This window comes from Lissotriton helveticus, chromosome 2_1 (assembly GCF_964261635.1).
Source record: "Lissotriton helveticus chromosome 2_1, aLisHel1.1, whole genome shotgun sequence".
Lineage (NCBI taxonomy): Eukaryota > Metazoa > Chordata > Amphibia > Caudata > Salamandridae > Lissotriton > Lissotriton helveticus.
The window spans coordinates 238166953-238184951 of record NC_136059.1 but is presented as its reverse complement, the minus strand read 5'-3'; positions in this window follow the sequence as shown (position 1 = coordinate 238184951).

Below are 17999 nucleotides of genomic sequence, written 5' to 3'. Positions count from 1 at the left end.
AACTCGCTTGCTGATGAAGCAGCGAAATCAGCAGTGTCTACATACTTAGTTGCAGCAGTTACACGGTCCAAAAGTAAGATTGATAGTGACATCTTGGCAGCTGTTGCTGCCACTGAGAAGGGAGGTAAACATCCTTCGGGGTTCCCTTCGAAGTACACATACCACTTAAGTCCCGAAAAGGTTCCTTTTGTGAAAATTCCTGATGTTGGTGAACGTTTGATTCCCAACTCGGATCGCAGGGCAGACTTGATTACAGCAGCTCATGAAGGTGTGGCGTCTGCGCATGCGGGCGTCTCAGCCACTGTAACTCAATTACAACAACGTTTCTAGTGGCGGGGACTGTACAAACAGACGCGTGATTATGTCCTTCTTTGTGACATTTGTCAGCAGATTAAACCTTCGACTGCTGCGCGTCCGCCACAGACTCAGTTGTACATTTCTAATAAACCACTAGGTTGTGTTTATTTAGATCACTGCGGTCCTTTTTCATCTGATACTGCGTATAAGTACATCTTGGTTGCAGTTGATTCATGCACACGCTTTGTGTGGGTCTGGCCCCATCGCAGCGCTGATTCACGGACTGTCATTAGAGATTTGCGCATCTTTGTAGGGATTTTTGCCTGTGGTACCTTCCATTCGGATCAGGGTCCGGCTTTCGCCTCTAAGGCGTATAAGGATGCCATGAATACGATGGGGGTCCAAGTCAAGTTTTCGTCTCCCTACAGACCTGAGGGTAACAGTGTAGTGGAGCGAATGAACCGTGATTTAAAGCAATCTTTGACAGCTCGAGTTATAGGCACTGGCAGAAACTGGCTAGCCCACCTCTATGGCATGCAGCGTGCTCTTAATAATCTCCCTAGAAGGTCTCTGGGTGGGCGGACCCCATACGAAATGCTCTTTGGCATCCAGATGTTCGTCCCTGACCTTGACGGTCTAGACTGAGTGGCTCGAGCCACAACCTTTGACGTAGATGAACATTGTACTGTTTTACAGAATCTACAAAAGACCAGAGACAGTCTTACAAGGGAACATTTGCCCTCCACGTCGGATGTTGCGTTGCAGATCCCGGTAGTCGGCTGGCTACCCCAAGTTGGAGAACTGGTTCGAGAGAAGATCGACAACAAGAAAGAATTTGGTCCTTCCTATCGAGCTCCGGTTCCAGTCCTTGGAGTGAAGGGCACAAGAACAGTCATTTTACCACCACTTCCTGGTCATAAGGAAAACAGGTTTATCTCAATTGACAATGTCAAGATGGCTGTTTCCTGTCCTTCCATTGTGAGAAATTCAGTTTTGCCCACTGCTTCTAATCATGAAACTGAAGTGGCAATCGAGTTGCCTGCTATTTCCAGTCCTTTATTAAGTACTTTGCCCGGTACAGACCTTGCTGAAATAGACTATACTTACCCCACTGACTTGTCCATGCCTGACCTGCAAGCCCGTTTGGCCACAGAATCCAGATTTTCATTTGACTCTGTTTCCAATGCCTCTAAGACACCCTCACGTTTTGCAGTTTATGCCAGCTTGTTTAAAAAACACTTTTTGATTCCTCCTTGGACATATATTTGGCTGGTGCTTTTTTCAATTTACCTTTTCATGTCAATTGGGTTTGTGTTTTATATTTTCCGACTTATGAATGGACACTATGTCGAAGAAAGAACATGCATCCGACATCTAAATGGAACTTTGGCCCCCCTTTCCTCATCGCATTCTGCACACAGATTGAAAAGAGATTTGACATTTGTTAACATCACTGCTTGGCCTGTCCTTGATGAGATAGTGTGGGATGCCGTTAGGTTTCAAATTCATGGCCCTACCGAGGTTGTAAATGTCCCCAATGTGCTTAGGGTTAACATGGGGGATGTTGTGAAACAAAACATTTGTTCTGATGATTGGGATGTTCAGGCCGTAGAGTCTTTGTTTTCTGATTTGAAATACTATGCTGCCTTTGATGCGGAAGATTTGTACTTAGAATCTGCTAATTATGGTGATTTGTTTTGCTTTCAACATTTTGGCAATCACTTCTTACATAAAACAGCATCACGAAGGAATACTGTACATTTCACACAATGGGAGCATTGCCCAGCTCCTAAACAAGGCAGTTCAAGTACTTTTTTAAAGAAGTACACTTATTTTACTGACTTCAATCAGTCTAATCCCGAGTCCTTTTATTTTAAAATGACACAGAAGCCTATGTCCAAGGTTAGACTTACCGATACTAAATTGTTGTATTCGAAGTGCTTTCTTGATCAGCTAGCTATTGGCGGCTATGAATTATGGAAAGAATCTATTGACTTAAAATCTGTTTGGGGTTCTAAAAGTTGGCAGGTACAAGGCACTGAGGCTTTGCACCGTGCTTGTCTCATCCCGAATCAAATGTTGTTTTTGAATTCCTCTATTTCACAAACGACGTGCTTTGGATTGGCTACTTCTAAAAAATTGAACTCTCCAACCATCCCAGAGTTAGAAGAATATTCTGGCTGGAGTAATTATACTCAGTTTTCTATTAGGGACTTGCAAACCCTATTGCTGAATTTGTCCTTTAACATATCCAGTTTGGATCCAAAAGGTTGGCTAGTGTGGCACAGAAGTGCAGAATCATGCCAGCACCGTTTTCTGGGTTTATCTGATGGCTTTACACAGGTCAGACCTGATCCACGTTTTGAAACTTAGTATTCTGTCACAACTTACTCTGTTGGCAAATTGTGTCAGAATTGGCTGAAACATTCCACATTGTCTGCAGTTAAATTACATCTTGCAAAGCTGAATGATGATGTGGATTTAAATGATTTCATAAAGGGCCCGGCTAGTGGTAGATCAAACAGATGGATATATGCTGTTTACAATGAAATCTGGAAGACATCACAGATTGAGGCTGCGACACGCCTTAGAGCTATAGATCAGGCAAATTTAGAAAAGGTGCTTGCTGTGGCAGATAATAGTATTAACATGCTTTCTTCCCGCATTTACACTTTGGATAATATTGTGTCTTCTGTAGTGGATATTGTGCATGATGAAGTGTCTGTGTTGTACCATGGTCAGAATCAATTACGTTCTGTCATGCAATTTGCATGGACCCTTCAAACGTTGAAAACTGGCAAGGTGCCATGGAGCTACATGAATGTTTCTTCTCTCTTTGCCCCCTTTAATTTGACTGACAAGCAGCGCTTGCTTTCCATGCGAGATGATTCATTTTCTATGTTACATATTGAGAGATTGGAGTCCTTGCCTTTTTCTGTGGCAGAGGCCAACGATGCAACGTGGCTTATCCACGGTTTAATAACTTTGCCTTTTGCACTGTATAAATTTACAAATTGTATGCGATATGTTGCCATAGGTCGCTATGAGCCCTTAGGTAGTGCATTTCTCCATGAAGTCTGGTCCCTTCCTTTCACTTATAGATGTTTGAAAGACGACCAGGACGTTTATCTGAATGGGGAGGAGTGTACAGAAACACCAGATCATTCGCTAATGTGTAGGCATATACAATTGCACGGTTCCTGTAACCAAGACCGGACGAACTTGGCCTGTGTTTTAAAAGGGACTCCAGTTCCTGCAATCTCCCCGACTTTTACCTTACTAGGGAACGGAAGTTATTTACTTTTAAATAATGAAGATTGTTGCGGGTTAATTAAAGGTGTAGCTTATGTGGTAACTGTAACTGAGCGTGTCGTTTGCTGCAGAAATGTCCTGTACCCAACCACACATGAAAATAGGGAGGTTTCCATTTGGCCACGCATCCCAACCTTGAAAGCAGAATTCAGCGGCATGAGCAGAATAAGGGCGCTATTGTCCCAGAAAGAAGTGGCCTTGAGTTCGGCTAGGGAAACTTTCGTTCTTCACATAGCTAATACACGGACAGAAGTTCAGGCCCTTTTTAAATACTGATTTACCGTTACATTTCAGCGAGATGGTACATTCTATCTTCAACGCGTCCTCCACAAATGGGCTGACGCATTTTTTTAAGTCTGTTAGCAGTGGTCTTGTAACTTCATTTGAAAAAATCTTTGGAGTCATCCCTGCTTTCTTCCATTCCATTTTTTCGAGTTTATTTGGTGGATTCCCAGTTATCCTGGCACTAGCGGCAGCCGTTCTAGTGGTTGTTTGCTTCCTTAAATATGGATGCCCCACGTGTGGAAGGAGCAACCCATCCCCTCCTAGCGCTGTTTCGGGACCGAATGCTTGAATATTATGGCACGCTGCCGCTTGCGATTTTAAGCACGGCATATGGATTATCGTTTCGATTTTCCTACTTCACCTGTGTCCAGCCTGTATTTCACTGCCTAAGCTGTGACTTCGATTGGGCCATTGATTTGTGTCTCTGCGGACCGGTTTCTCCTGAAGTCGACTTTAATCAGCTGATGAGTCCCATCGTTACTCACGAGTTGGTTTGTAATGGCGACAGGATTATGGCCTTAGCAGCGATGCATGGACTAATGGGTCCTTGGAACGTTCTTACAGCAGCGCAGGATTTCTTGTCAATGAGCTTTCTTGAAAACCCTTTGAGTTGTCCTCTGATGGTAATAGAGGCTCCAGTGTTGGGAGAACACGTTTGCTCTTTTCCTCTTTTGAATTGGATGGCTGAACTGTTTTCGGATGAAGACGGTGATTTCCTGTTGGAGGCTGTAGCTGCATATTTTGCATATTCGGTCTTGCCTTGAAAAGACTTCCTGTTTTATGATGATGCCCCATTTTTTTTTGCATTTTTCTCCTCCCAGACCTATTGGCTTGAGTGCTTGTGACATTTTTTATATTTTGATTTGATTACTGCAGTTTTTTATACTTATATGGTTGTTCATGGTTGTTGAACTCTGCTTTCATGAAGTTGCCCTTATCTTATCTTATCTTATCCGTCCTCGGATCATGGCGGGGTGTCATATAGCTACTATATATCTTTATAATGCGTTAAGTTAGCATAGGCACATTACATTTTTAAACGCCATTTTTCCTTTTGCTGCTTCTGCACACGACACTTAATTGTTGATTTAGCTTTCAACCTAGTAGTTCGTTGTGGTTTACATGAGAATAATATGTTATTACTCTGATATCAGCTTTGCTCAATAAACTATGTCTGTACAGGGAGTGCTGAAGCTTCAGGAACAACAAGATACTGAATTGTTATGAGGTCTGATCTTCGCGCCTTCTTAGACATAACATAAGTGCAGCTTCTGCCAACTTTGGCTTTTAGGCGGGTTTTATATTGCTTTGCTTGAGGCACACATAACACACTTGATGCTGTTCGCATGCAGAGAGAGCTGTTGTATGCTGATGTGATCTCTTCATTCTAGGATCCTGAGGTATGGGCCCGCCCTAATTCGACCCAAAGAGACCTTCTTAGCTATTAATATAATATGCGAGTTAGGGAGGGTGAGAAATAAGTGTTGTTAACCCTTATTCATTTACATCATGTTAACATGCTGTCACCATTCGCTTTTTATGGACTAGTAAGTATGCTGATAACTTTGCTTTTCATAATATGTTTCCTTGTATTATCTAAGATACTGCGCCTGAGAAGACGGCATTAGTAAATAAATATTTCAAATGTTCACGTGTTCTTCTTCACTCCACGTTCTGGTTTGAAATGATTGTATAACTAAAGAGTGCTCATGTGTTCCACGTAACCTGAGGTATTGTAAGCTCATGTTCTGGTTTGTCTAAACATTGGGAGTTTGTTATGACCAATGAGACACTGTAGCTAGCTCGGTAAGGGGTTTGTTGGGTACTAAGGTGAGTTTTGGGTCACCCTAATTCGCTGAGGTTCCAATCCTCTGTGCACAGTTCTGTGGGAGAACAGAAACCCTGCTACAGTATAAGACCATCAGCTTCCCCACTAGACCCGCGAAGACTGCAGCAATTTCTATACTTCTTTGCCTCCAAAGGACTGTTTGGAGCTTCAGGAATTTTGCAGAGTGTTTTAAGTCTGGGAGTGCTATCTACTTTGACTTTTCAAAGGTAGAAGAAAACAAAGTACATTGACACCCCTTTTCAAGAAGTTATTTTTCAAATTGCCTGCTCGTGGTGTGCGCCTGCCTAAGAGGAAGCATCTTTGTGACGTGTCTTACCTACTTGCCGACTGTGCCAGTGGAACATTGTGGTGACGTCAACACATGCAGAGTGGTCAAGGCTCACCGTGGTCACCATAGCTGTGTGGCGTTTCCTAGCAGACTGATTGATGGAGTTAAACCTGGCTGGGGCAGTCGAGATGCACTCACGCTAACTTTGGGGTCACTGATCATCTATTTAGTCATGCGCGGTGATGTACATATCTTTCAACTTATCGGAGCTCCAGTTTTTGCTTCATTTCAGGCATGCACAGTGATGGGCTCACTTTTCTTATCTACAGAGTCCAAGAGTTATTGGTCATGTTTGGGATTCTAACCTTGTTTAAAAAAAAAACAGTGCGGTAATGCGCACACCAAGGAGGTGCTGTATATTTGCACATTCATGTTCAGTACTGTACATTCATTTCATGACAGGAGTTATGTTTTTTGGTTATTTTTTCTCTCTTTGCATCAAGGATTATTCCTGTATTATTTTCAAAAGACTATTGTGTGCAATTTTTTAGGAGGTTATACATATTTTATTTTTCTCTCCTCTTCTCACTTTGGCTGATTTCCATTGTTTTCGCTGTTGTTGTGTAGTCGTTGCTGCGCTACCATGGCATCCAATATGTGTCAACCACCTCAATTTCTCTCCGACAAAGGTGACCCAATTTTGCAATGGAATAGATGGAAACCCTTGTTTGATTCCTATTTAATTGCTATAGGTAGTGAAAAATGTTCTGCATTGAGGAAGCAAGCTGTGTTGTTACATAATTTGGGCGTTGAAGGGAGGCATGTGTATGACAGTTTACATTAAATTGTTTTGGGGTGTGGTGAAGGTGAACCTGACAATGTTTTTGATATGTCTGTCATGATGCTTGAGAAGAAATAAACGTTGTGTTGGAACAACAAGTTCTTCACAAGGGTACAGGGCAAACAGGAAAAAAACAGCAGTTATGTGGCAACCCTAACAACGTTGGCACACACTTGTGAATTTGAACAGCTCACAGATTCTTTAGTAAGATATCATATAGTTAGGTGCATAAATTATGGCAGGGTCCAGCAAACATTATTTGCAAAAAATCCTTATTTAAAAGAGACTATAGCTATTGTGGAAGGCATGGAGGACACCAACATGTGGGTACGAGAGATGAGGGAGGGCAAAACCAATGATACTGCCCTAGTGTCGAGGGTTGTACATGAAATCAAGAAAGAGAGTAAAAAAAAACAGTGAGGTAAAAAAATTAATCAATAGTGAGGTGAACAAGAAGGTTGTAGATAGTGCACATTTAAGTAGTAGAACCAGCAAGAGCAGTCCCAAATGTTTCAGATGTGGGATTGATGGCCATTTGTCCAATAGCCCTAGCTGTTTTGCAAGGTTTGTCACGTGTAATAAGTGTGGCAAAAAGGGCAATTATGCAGATGTATACCGTAGCATTAAAGGGCAAGGGGTGCATTGTGTGGAAGAAGTATATTTTGAGTGTGAGAGATGATGGTGTTGTGGATGGTGATACGTTGGAGATGCCGGAGTTTGAAATTTTGATAGGTGAGAAACAGTTATCAGTTTTGGATGATTCTGGTTCACCTTACACTGTGGTTGGTGACAAGAATTGGGAGGTTGGGTTTGGACAGGATGAGATTGAATTATCCCACCAGACATTTATCCTGTAGGTTATGGTGGTGTTAAGATTGATGTGTTGGGTTATGTGGTCATGAAAATACAGTTTAGAGACAGGGAGAGTCTAGGGAAAGTATATGTGGCAAAAAAGGGTGATAACCTACTAGGTTGGAGACACCAAAGGGACATGGGGATTACCTTAAATCCCAATACATCCGGAAAAAGTTTTACTATTGTCTAATTGTCAATTGCCAAAAGATGTGTGTTTGCAATTTCCTAAGGTCTTCAGTCATAATTTGCGGTTGCTCCAAAACTTTGAGCACAAAATTATTTTGAGGCAAGGAGCTCAGCCTTTTGTGAGCAAGGTAAGGAAAGTACCCCACATGATGATTGATCCTTTATATTGTGAATTAAAAAGGCTATTGGGTGCTGGTTTTATTGAAGAGATTAAGTGCTCTGAGTGGTTGGCCCCGATTGTTTTGCCATCTAAAGAAGGGGGAAAAGGGATCTGCATGTGTGTGGACATGAAGGGGGCTCAACAAGCACATTTGGGCCATCAGACACACTCTACCAAATATATCGGAACGCCTAGCTTTAATCAAGGATGCAAAACTCTTCAGTGTCATGGACCAGGTATTGCTTCATCCAGATTCAAGGCATCTCACTTTAGGTGCATTTAGATTTATTTGTATGCCTTTTGTACTGGCATCTGTGGCTGCTTGTTTACAAAGAGTTATGAACAAAGTGCTGGATGGTTTGCACAAGGTTCTTATCTTTCAAGACAACATCCTGGTTTATGGTAAGGACCAACATGAGCATGACAAGCAGTTGTGGGAAGTAGTACATCAACTACAGGATGCAGGTTTGGTGAAGAAGAAGGAGTAGTGCAAATTCTGAGCAACGTCTGTGAACTATTTGGGAGATACAAAAGCATTGTGAAGGCACCTATACCTGTACATTGAAATCCAGTGTGATCTTTTTTGAGATTGGGTGAGTTTTGCTGAAAGTTTTTTAATTTTTGTATTTATTTATTTTTTATTGATATTGCACATCAACAAATAATAGCATATTTAGTAGACAATCAGCAGTTTTTGTTACAGAAAGAACAAGGCAGAGCACGATGCACCCCACGGTGCACTACAGTAGAATTTTACAGGAATGTCACAAGTTGGAAACATCATATAACCTAGTATAGTTAAAAAAGATATGGAACATACACAGGGGGAAGAATAAGTAAAGACCATATCATGTAGCAGTTAGGCCTATTCGTATAATGATTAGAGTGAGCATCAGGACTCTTGTTCAATGACATCTGGATGTTCCAGTAGCTATGTCTGAAGTGGGCCCCAGATGTCCCGTGGACGTGAGGAGACAGGGAGAAGCTCAGAACACGTACATGTTTGATCCTGCCATAAAGTCATGTATCCAAACATAACTCCCTCCAGGAGAATAGTATCTGCGAGCCAGTGTTCGGTAGCAACATGAGGTGTATACCGAGGAGGGTGAAACCAAAAGTATGCATAATGCGCTTGTGCACATATGTAAGACAATTAAAAATTAGGAATATCGAAGCCCCCTTGTGAGTATGGTCACATGAGTGTGTCCCATTGTATGCATGGTTGTTTGCCCCCCCTCACACTAATCTAATCAGCTCTGCCCAGAGACAGGAAAAGAAATGACGTCCTGGGTCATAGAGAATGTTTAAGAACAGATACAAAAATTTAGGGAGTACCACCATTTTAAGGAGGGAAATATGGCCTGCCATGGTCAGGGAAAGTGCATTCCATCCAGTGATGCAGCCAGTAACATAGTCCAACGCACGCCCATAATTGAGCCTCATCCGTTCCTCACGGTCTGTTGTGACGCATATCCCTAAGTATTTCACTTCATTAGAGCACCATTTAGTGGGGAAATCTGTATCGAATGGTGTGTCTCAAAAATTGGGGATTTGGCCCAGTTGATATGGATGCAGGAATGGCCACCAAATCTGACAAATTCCTGGAAAAATGGATTAAGGTTTTGGTGCTGCTCTTTAATATATAGGGTAACATAATTGGCATACAAAGAGATGATAATTGGGCGGAGAAAGCAACAAGGCCATTGGTGATGTTGCCGGACCTTGGTCGCCAGTGACTCCATGGTAAGGGCGTCTCGAAGGGGAGATAGTAGACACCCCTGCCGGGTACCACGAGAGAGAGAAATCAAGGGAGAGACATGGCCATTGCTCAGCACGTTCGCTTTCGGTGAAGTATACAAGAGCCGGATCCAAGCCAAGAAGCCCATGGGAAGTCCCATACAATGAAGTATAGTAAAAAGGTAGTCCCATTCCACAGAGTCAAAGGCCTTTGTGGCGTCAAGAAAGACCACCACTATGCCAGCTGTGGGTTTACATTTTGTAGAATAGAGAAAAGCGTCTTAAGGTTGTGAGAGGTCGCCCTGCCAGGGATGACCCCAGCTTGATCCGGTAAGACTATATTCTCCATTAGGAGACTGAGACCATTTGCCAGCAATTTGGAGAGTATTTGTGCTTACGAGTTTATGAGAGAGAGGGGATGATAGGACTCACAATGGTCCGCAGGTTTTCCTGGCTTCAGTAATGATGTAATGAGTGCCTCTCTAATCGATACAGGCAGAATCTGAGTTTCCTGGGCTTCTAGGAATACCTCTTTCAGCACTGGGAGAAGGTAATCAATATAAGTTTTGTAAAAATCTATGGGTAGCCCATCAGAACCCGGTGCCTTTCCTGACTTCATCTGCATGATAACTACATGAAGTTCGTCATCCTCCAATGGAGGCGCCAAAAATTCCCGCTGATGATCACCCAGCCATCCCAACGCTATATCTACAAGATCGTGAGAAAGGTTTGGAGGTGAAGTGTGGCGTGAGCTTTACAAACCTGCATAGAATTCAGTAAATGTATTTAAAATGTCAAGACTATCTCTATGACGCATCAACCACTTCCAATATATAATTAGAGAAACAGGGCTGTCTAATTTCATTTGCCAGTGCCGGGCTGAGTTTCTCGCCCTCCCCATACCGACGGGCAATAAAGTATTTGCCTCGGTAGCAGTATAGTCCATTAGTTTTTCCCAGAGCAAGGCCTTCTGGGCACCCGACCCCGCCCGCCACATGTCCAGTTCAAGTTGCTGTAGCTCATTTTCGAGACGCTGCAAATTTCTACGAATATCCCTGAGTACACCAAAGCTTTTAGACATGCACGTGCCTCATACAGTAACTTTAAAGGCCTCCCAGATCGTGCCCACATGCGTAATGGAGCCTCTATTTCTGGCAAAAAAGTCAGCAATTTCCTCACCAATTTCCACCTGAAAAACAGTATCTAACAGTGCTTCTGGCACAAGTCTCCAACATTGCGGTCTGGAAATTAAATTAGGGGGTGCTATCTCCAGGCATACCGGCGCATGGTTCGAATATGTTCTGGCCATGTGCTCTACCGAGTGAATCTAAGAACTCACCCCCCCCCCCCCCGAGCAAACCCAGTAATCCAGGCGCAACCAGGTCGAGTGTCCAGCTGTATAAAAGGTGCCCTCCCTGTCTGCTGGATAGATATAGCGCCATGCATCTATAAGCCTATGGTCCAGAAATAACCGGGAAAGGACGTCCTGAGAGTTGGTGTAATGATGTGGAAGAGGGTTGGATCTATCCATGATGGGCGCAAGGCAGTGTTAAAATCTCCGCCCCATATATTGTGAGTAGACCCCACCTTAATTATCTGACCCATAGCATAGTGAAGTAGTCTGGGTCATCTGTGTTGGGGCCATAACAACAAGTGAGGGTGACCAATTGTGTGCCCAGCGTACCCCAGAGCATACAACTCCGACCCAAGGGGTCACTAAATGTGCCTCCTAGTATAAAGGGTGTGTTTTTCTTTACAAAGATTAGTGTGCCGCATGAGTATGTAGAATAGGAGGAGAACACTCGGGCAGAGGCCCATTTGCTGCCAAAACAGTTAGGGCAAGCATTGCAACTTGTATCTGATGTCTATCAAAATACCCCAGTACCTGTCTACGTTTTTGAGTTTCACCAAGGCCTCTGACATTCCATGTGATCAATTTAACTCATAGCTGCTCAGTATGTAGTGCCATTCCGAATGTAATGTAGCTCTATAGCGAATGTGACAGTGCTCGTAAAGTGTGTGCCTATGTCAACATTTGCTAACATGTCGATCCACTATTGTCTCAAATACGTAAAAGCAATCTAAAATATTCCCAGTATCCCAAACAATTTCCCTAACGTGTTGGCATTAGATCAACTAGCTAACAACCTTTTCCACCCCCTCCCACAACAACACCCCAATCGTGCTGGTACTAAGTTTCCCACCCATGACCGTCAAACAACATGACTGTTCTGTCTTAGTCAAGAAAGTCCAACCAAGCAGGTAAAGGAAACAACAACAACAATAAAAGTACAAGCAGTATGATGTATCTCCCATAGGGGGGGCTCCAGAGGGCAACAAAACCTTCCTGTTTCCCACCTCTTACTGCATTGCAGTCCCCAGATGTCATGAAGTGAAGGGGGGAATGAGCGGTAGGGGAAAGGGTGCTTGGTGTAGTCGAATAAAAACCTACCAATGAGAAAACAATTATTGAAACATAAGCCATATGTAGTGTACAGAGCCCGGAGGGCACTTATCTGTCCGTGTCTATCTTGCACAAGACGGGACCCATCTTGAAGGGCAAGCACAACCCCAGCCCGGAAAGTCAGGCAATGTGAATCCCTCCAATGCGGCATCAAAGTACAACAGGACCCACTCGAGATGGATGGGTCATACAGTAAGATCGTCCATTGCCCTTCTTAGTCTGGAGAAGGAGATCTGGAAGCATGGTCTTGTTGTGGAGATCGTCGCTGAATATTCTTCAGAAAATCCTCCACTTGCTGCAGATTAGTGCAGAATGTGTGTTTGCCATAAAAAGTAATCCGGAGTCGTGCAGGGTACATAAGGGCATATTCGATCTGAGCCTTGCACAGTTTTTGCTTGACAGGCAGGAACTTGCTGCACGTCTCCTGAACCGCCATAGTGAAATCAGGGTAGATGGTGCATTCATTGCCCTCGAAATGCAGTGATCCATGCTCATGAGCTTTCTTAAGTGCAGCATCACAGTCTTGATAATTCAAGAGACGGGCAACAATGGGTTGTGGAGTGCCACCCGGCGGAGGCCAGGGACCCAGGGAGCAATATGCACGCTCCATCACCAGCTGCGAAGAGAAGGAATCTGCTCCGAAGGTACCCATCAGGAGGCGCTCAATGAAGTCCTCCATGTACCCACTGTTTGTGCTCTCCGGTATGCATTAGACTTGAATATTATTCCAGCGGCTTCAAGCCTCTAGGTTCTCATTTTTGGCTGCGATGACTTTTAACAACTTGTCCATTTGCAACACTTGCTGCTGCATCTGAAAGGTGGCATCCTCATTCTCTGAGATGCGGCGCTCGGCCTCCTTCAACTGCCCATCAGGTTTGTGGACTTTCTGGACAAGGAAATCTAGTTGGCTGTTCATCGTGTCCATTTTCCCAGAAAGGTCAGTGAGGCTGTGTTGCATAGCCAGGAGTAGCATTTTAAATCATCTTCCAAGGATAGCAAGGGCACCTGCGACTGGTCAGTGCTGGTCTGCCCAGAATCTGCCGAGGTAAATTGCATAGTGGCTTTTTTGGTGTTGAAGATGAGTCTGGGTTGGCGGCCATAAGGTTTCCCCATTGTTGTTTTTGTGGTTTCCCCCATGATGATTGCGGTGTGGAAGAGCGGTAGCAAGGAGCTAAGTGGTAGACTGGCCAAAGAGATACAATCCCAGAAGGGCACTCAGCAACCCCACAAAAGGGAAGATGATAGGGTGCAGAGATAGGGCAAGGCTGTAGTAGTAGTCCTCAGAGGAGCTCGAGGATGTAACACTCGTCCACCTGTGTGAAGGGCAAGCAGTGGCTTGAGTAAATTGCGGGCCCTTGCAGTGAGTGGATAGGTAGCAGCTATAGGCACAAATGCAGATATACCCAAGAAGCGTTGGTGAATAGGTGTCACTTGTTCATCAAAACTGCAGAGGCAGAGATGCAGCGACTCCGGACAGTAGTGCACAGGTCAGCAATGAGTCAGTGCCTCTGGGTGTTATAGTAATTGAGGGCAAGTATGTTGTATAATGGCTTCAACCACCTTCGGAGCAAGAACAATAGTGAATGACTGTGCAGGTAGAGCAGCATATCTTCACAGTCCCACCTGCTCAACCACACCTTCTCGTAGAGGATCAGAATGGGCGAGCACCGGGTGTGACAGAGTGTCTCACTAGCAGTTGGGTGACATTTAGGTCTTACATACTGGGGTGCAGCCAATCCCGCCAACAGTCAGACTCATGTACAGCAGCCTCCAGCCACTCTGCATGTAAGGAAAAACAGTCATGCGCAGGGTGTTATCTCTGTGGGAAATGTATGTGAGTGGAAGTGTGAGGCATCCAGCAGGTCACTATGGGTGCAGCAAGGCAACAGCACCTATGTCTTGATAGTATTTCATATTGGCTTGCAAAATGGTGGTTCTATTCTCGAGATTCCTTGACGTGGAGAAAGATGCCCACAAATAATGGCATGCGCTAACCTCCGCCGAATGAGGACCTTCAGGATTCACGCATGGGCCAGTCTTTAAGGAGCTAAGGTAGGTCTGAGACCGTCAAGTGGTCGCGCGGTTCTTGTCGCGCACGTTAGTCAACAAAAAAAGAAATGGCGCGCGACCAGCATCAGAGTCCTTGCCCCATGCGACAGTCACCTCACCGTGTCTCCTGTCCTGGTCAAAGCGTGCACCACATCTTATAGTCGGTAATCACAGCATACAAGAAGCCGGTGGGGCGCAGGTCTCTCCTCGTATAGCAGGAAGCCGACTGCTCCCAGGAAGGTCCCAACGTCACGTGGAATCCCTGGGGTTCAAGTGACAGCGGCTGCCGCCCGGGTCACCAGGACCCCCGCCTCCTCGGTCCCCCGCAGCTCAAAGTCCGGACTAGAGTCCTCGCCGGGAGTGCGTGAGCCACGACTTTTCACCCAGAGCTGCCGAATAATCTAGGGAACAGGCAGAGAGTGGCACAGAGGAGTTTTATGGTAGGAATAAGGATAAATAGCGGATTAAGTCGCCAAGCCTCCTGATCCTCACAGGCAAGTGGCCATCTTGGACGTGTGACACCTAGCGCCCCCTAGTTTTGCTCAAAGCATGTTCCCAATTTTGCAAGTTTGTCATTACCACTGATAGTATTGCTCAAGAAGAGCGCAAAATTCATGTGGTCGGAGGAGTGCACTCTTATTATTATTATTATTATTAAAGGCAATTTCTATGGCGCAACTAAGCCCAATGCTTTTAATAGCACCAAGGAGATTATTGGGGGCATGCCTACCCTGGGATATTTTGATGCTTGTAAAAAGACAGTGTTGTCAACGGGTGCTAGCATGCATAGGTTGGGATTTGTGCTCTCGCAGATTGTGGATGGTGAGTGTAAGATTGTAGCTTTTGCTTCTTGTTCACTTAAGGGTGCAGAGGAACATTACTCTTTGATTGACCGAGAAGCTCTGGCTGTTTACTGGGCCGTTCCTCATTTTAAGTGCTACCTGTGCGGTACACCAGTAGTGGTCAGAACAGATCACCGACCACTGTGTCAGATTTTCACATGTAGGGAGACTGAGAACTTGTCTCTGAGAATAAAACGATGGATGGAAGGTTTGCCTGAGTTGAATTTAAGAGTAGAGTATGTGCCTGTTCCGTAGAATATTGTTGCTGATTGCCTATCAAGGATAACCTTGAATCAGGGTGGGGCGGAGGGCGAGAATTCTTTGGTGACATGGGTGTGTGAATCAGCAGTTAATGTGGAGGAATGATCCCTGGCATGCCAAGGTGACAAGGATTTGGAAGTGATCAAAGAGTTCACTGTGAAGGCTTGGCCAGTGGATAAAGAAGTGCCAGATTCCTTGAAGGGTGTTTTCTTAAAGTGAAGGATGAATTGTGTGTGATTGATGAGAAACCATTAAGAGTAGTAACACCATTAGGAGTATTAACACCTCCTGGCGGGGAAAAGAAACAAGCTGGTCAACTTAGCCCATGAAGGACATCTGGGGAGGAATTTAACCACAGCTAGAGTTCAGGAATTGTATTGGTAGCCAGCAATGGACCAACACATTGACGAGGTGGTGAAATATTGTTGGGAGTGTGCTAACAGTGACAAGAGCCAAAAGATACGTACAGGTCCACTGTCACGTTTGGAGATTCCTGCAGAACCTTGGTCTAAGTTGGGGCTGTATATGACTGGTCCTTTCGAACTATTTGCACATGACAAGTGGTACATATTGATTGAACTTCTTTCTGATGAGTTTTCTAGAAAGGGTATGCCCTAATATATCATCACGGACAATGGGGTACAGTTTGTTTCCCATGAAATGTGTCTTTTCCTCGAGGAGTTGTCTATTAAACATCATGAGACAGCATTGCATTCTCCAAAAGCTAGCGGTTTAGCTGAGAGCATGAACAAGTAAAGAGCTGAGCACAAAAGGGCATTACAAAGAAAGGTCTCATTTAAAGGTGTGCTCAGAGAGACATGGTGGCGGGAAATTGCTTTGGGGGCCCGTTGTGGGCCCCTGGGGGGGCATGCACTTGTGGGGTACCTATGGCACCCCCCTACATTGCCTTGCACAAGGTGGCTGGCACCGTGCGGTGCCTGCCACGTTGTGCGTGGCAATGCACAACATGGCACTTTGGCACCCGCTGCAATGTCAAATTTCAAGACTGCGACCGCCACCCTCCTAATTAGAGGTGTGAGACTGCCGCACGTCTGGCGGTTGGTCACAGCACCGCTAGGATGGCGGGCAGACTAAAGCCCGCCTGCCATCCTATTACCCCCTAAGTCTTTAAATAAACCTTTTAATGTAACTATGTTGTCCTACGTTATTACGAGAAAGCGAAGTTGAAATTATTCTTTCAAAGCCCTCATTTTGGTGTAAAAAATAAACAATATACTGCAATAATATCATTATATGTGCAGTATAGCATATTTCTTATAAAATGAGAAATGCATTCATTTTAAATAGAAGGCCCCTTTTGCCACTAGAAATTCCCTCCACTTACCCTCACTCAAACACACCTTTAGATTTGTTAAATATTCTTAACAATCACCTCCAGGAAGAGGTGACAGCAACTCTAAATGCTTTGAAACCACAGGAATGGCGAGTAAGCCTACACGCAGTCCTTCACACATGCTAAGTAGCTGGCAACTACAAATATGACTGGAAATTGAGTTGAGAAGTTCTCAGGACAATGTTTTTCATTTTACAACTTACTTGTTAACAAAGGGGCTATTTCCTGCGTGTATTCTTGCAATAAAAGTGTTGGCAGCTGGTTTGGGAGGCGTGCAATTGAATATATTTGTGTTCAAAGAGAGTTCACCTGTGTCCTATGTGTTTATTATTGAAAAGGGAAAGATGGTGATTACATTTGCTAAGATCCTTCTTGAAGACTCCTTTAGAAGGCGCAGAAACCAATAAAATACTGGCCACGTAAGTTTTTTTTTTACTTATTCCGACAACAAATGTTTGCTCTGACAGGAAAGCGACGCGCTTCAAAAGAATTTAGGAAACTTTGTAAAAGTACTCAGTAACTGTGCATGTATTTTCTTGTTTTTTTTAGGGTAAAAGGTAAGTGCTCAGATTCCTCTAAGTAAATTTTCAGCATTGCCAAGTGTTCATCTTTGTCAAGACGGTCTTGATATCTAGACCTGTGTTAAAGTTTTTTAAAAGTCCATGCTTTTAGTGTGACAACTATTGAGTAGTAATAATGTTATGCTAGATCCAATACACAAATGAAAATGTAGTATGATTGTACTTAAAACAGGTTTCATATAAGGTTGAAAAGTGTGCTTCTTAGCATGATGTAGTTGTGCCCCATTTTAGTGAAAACACCATGTTGGATAAAATGGATGCTGTTTCTGTGTATGTTCTCCACCCCTGCATCTCCATTCCTGCATTCACTCCCTCCCATTAGTTTCCCCTGCACATTTCTCTCCCCACAGGTTTCACAGACGGTTGATGTAATGTTTTCTATTAGAGAATACAAAGGCTTATTAATGAAACATTAGTGTAATAGACTGCAACATTTAGTGACTCTTCCTCTGTGTTTTCATAGTTCAGCTATGTTTTGCACTGTCGTGTAGTTCCTACCAATCCGTAGTACCTGCACATTATTTGGACAACATAAACTAAGGGCTTGGTGTGAAGACTGATTCCAGACACCCCGCAGAATTTGTTGGCCTATAGACAAGCTAGCTCACAGTGCCACCGTAAGCCCCACTAACTTACCAGGGAGCTAACAGTGTCTGGC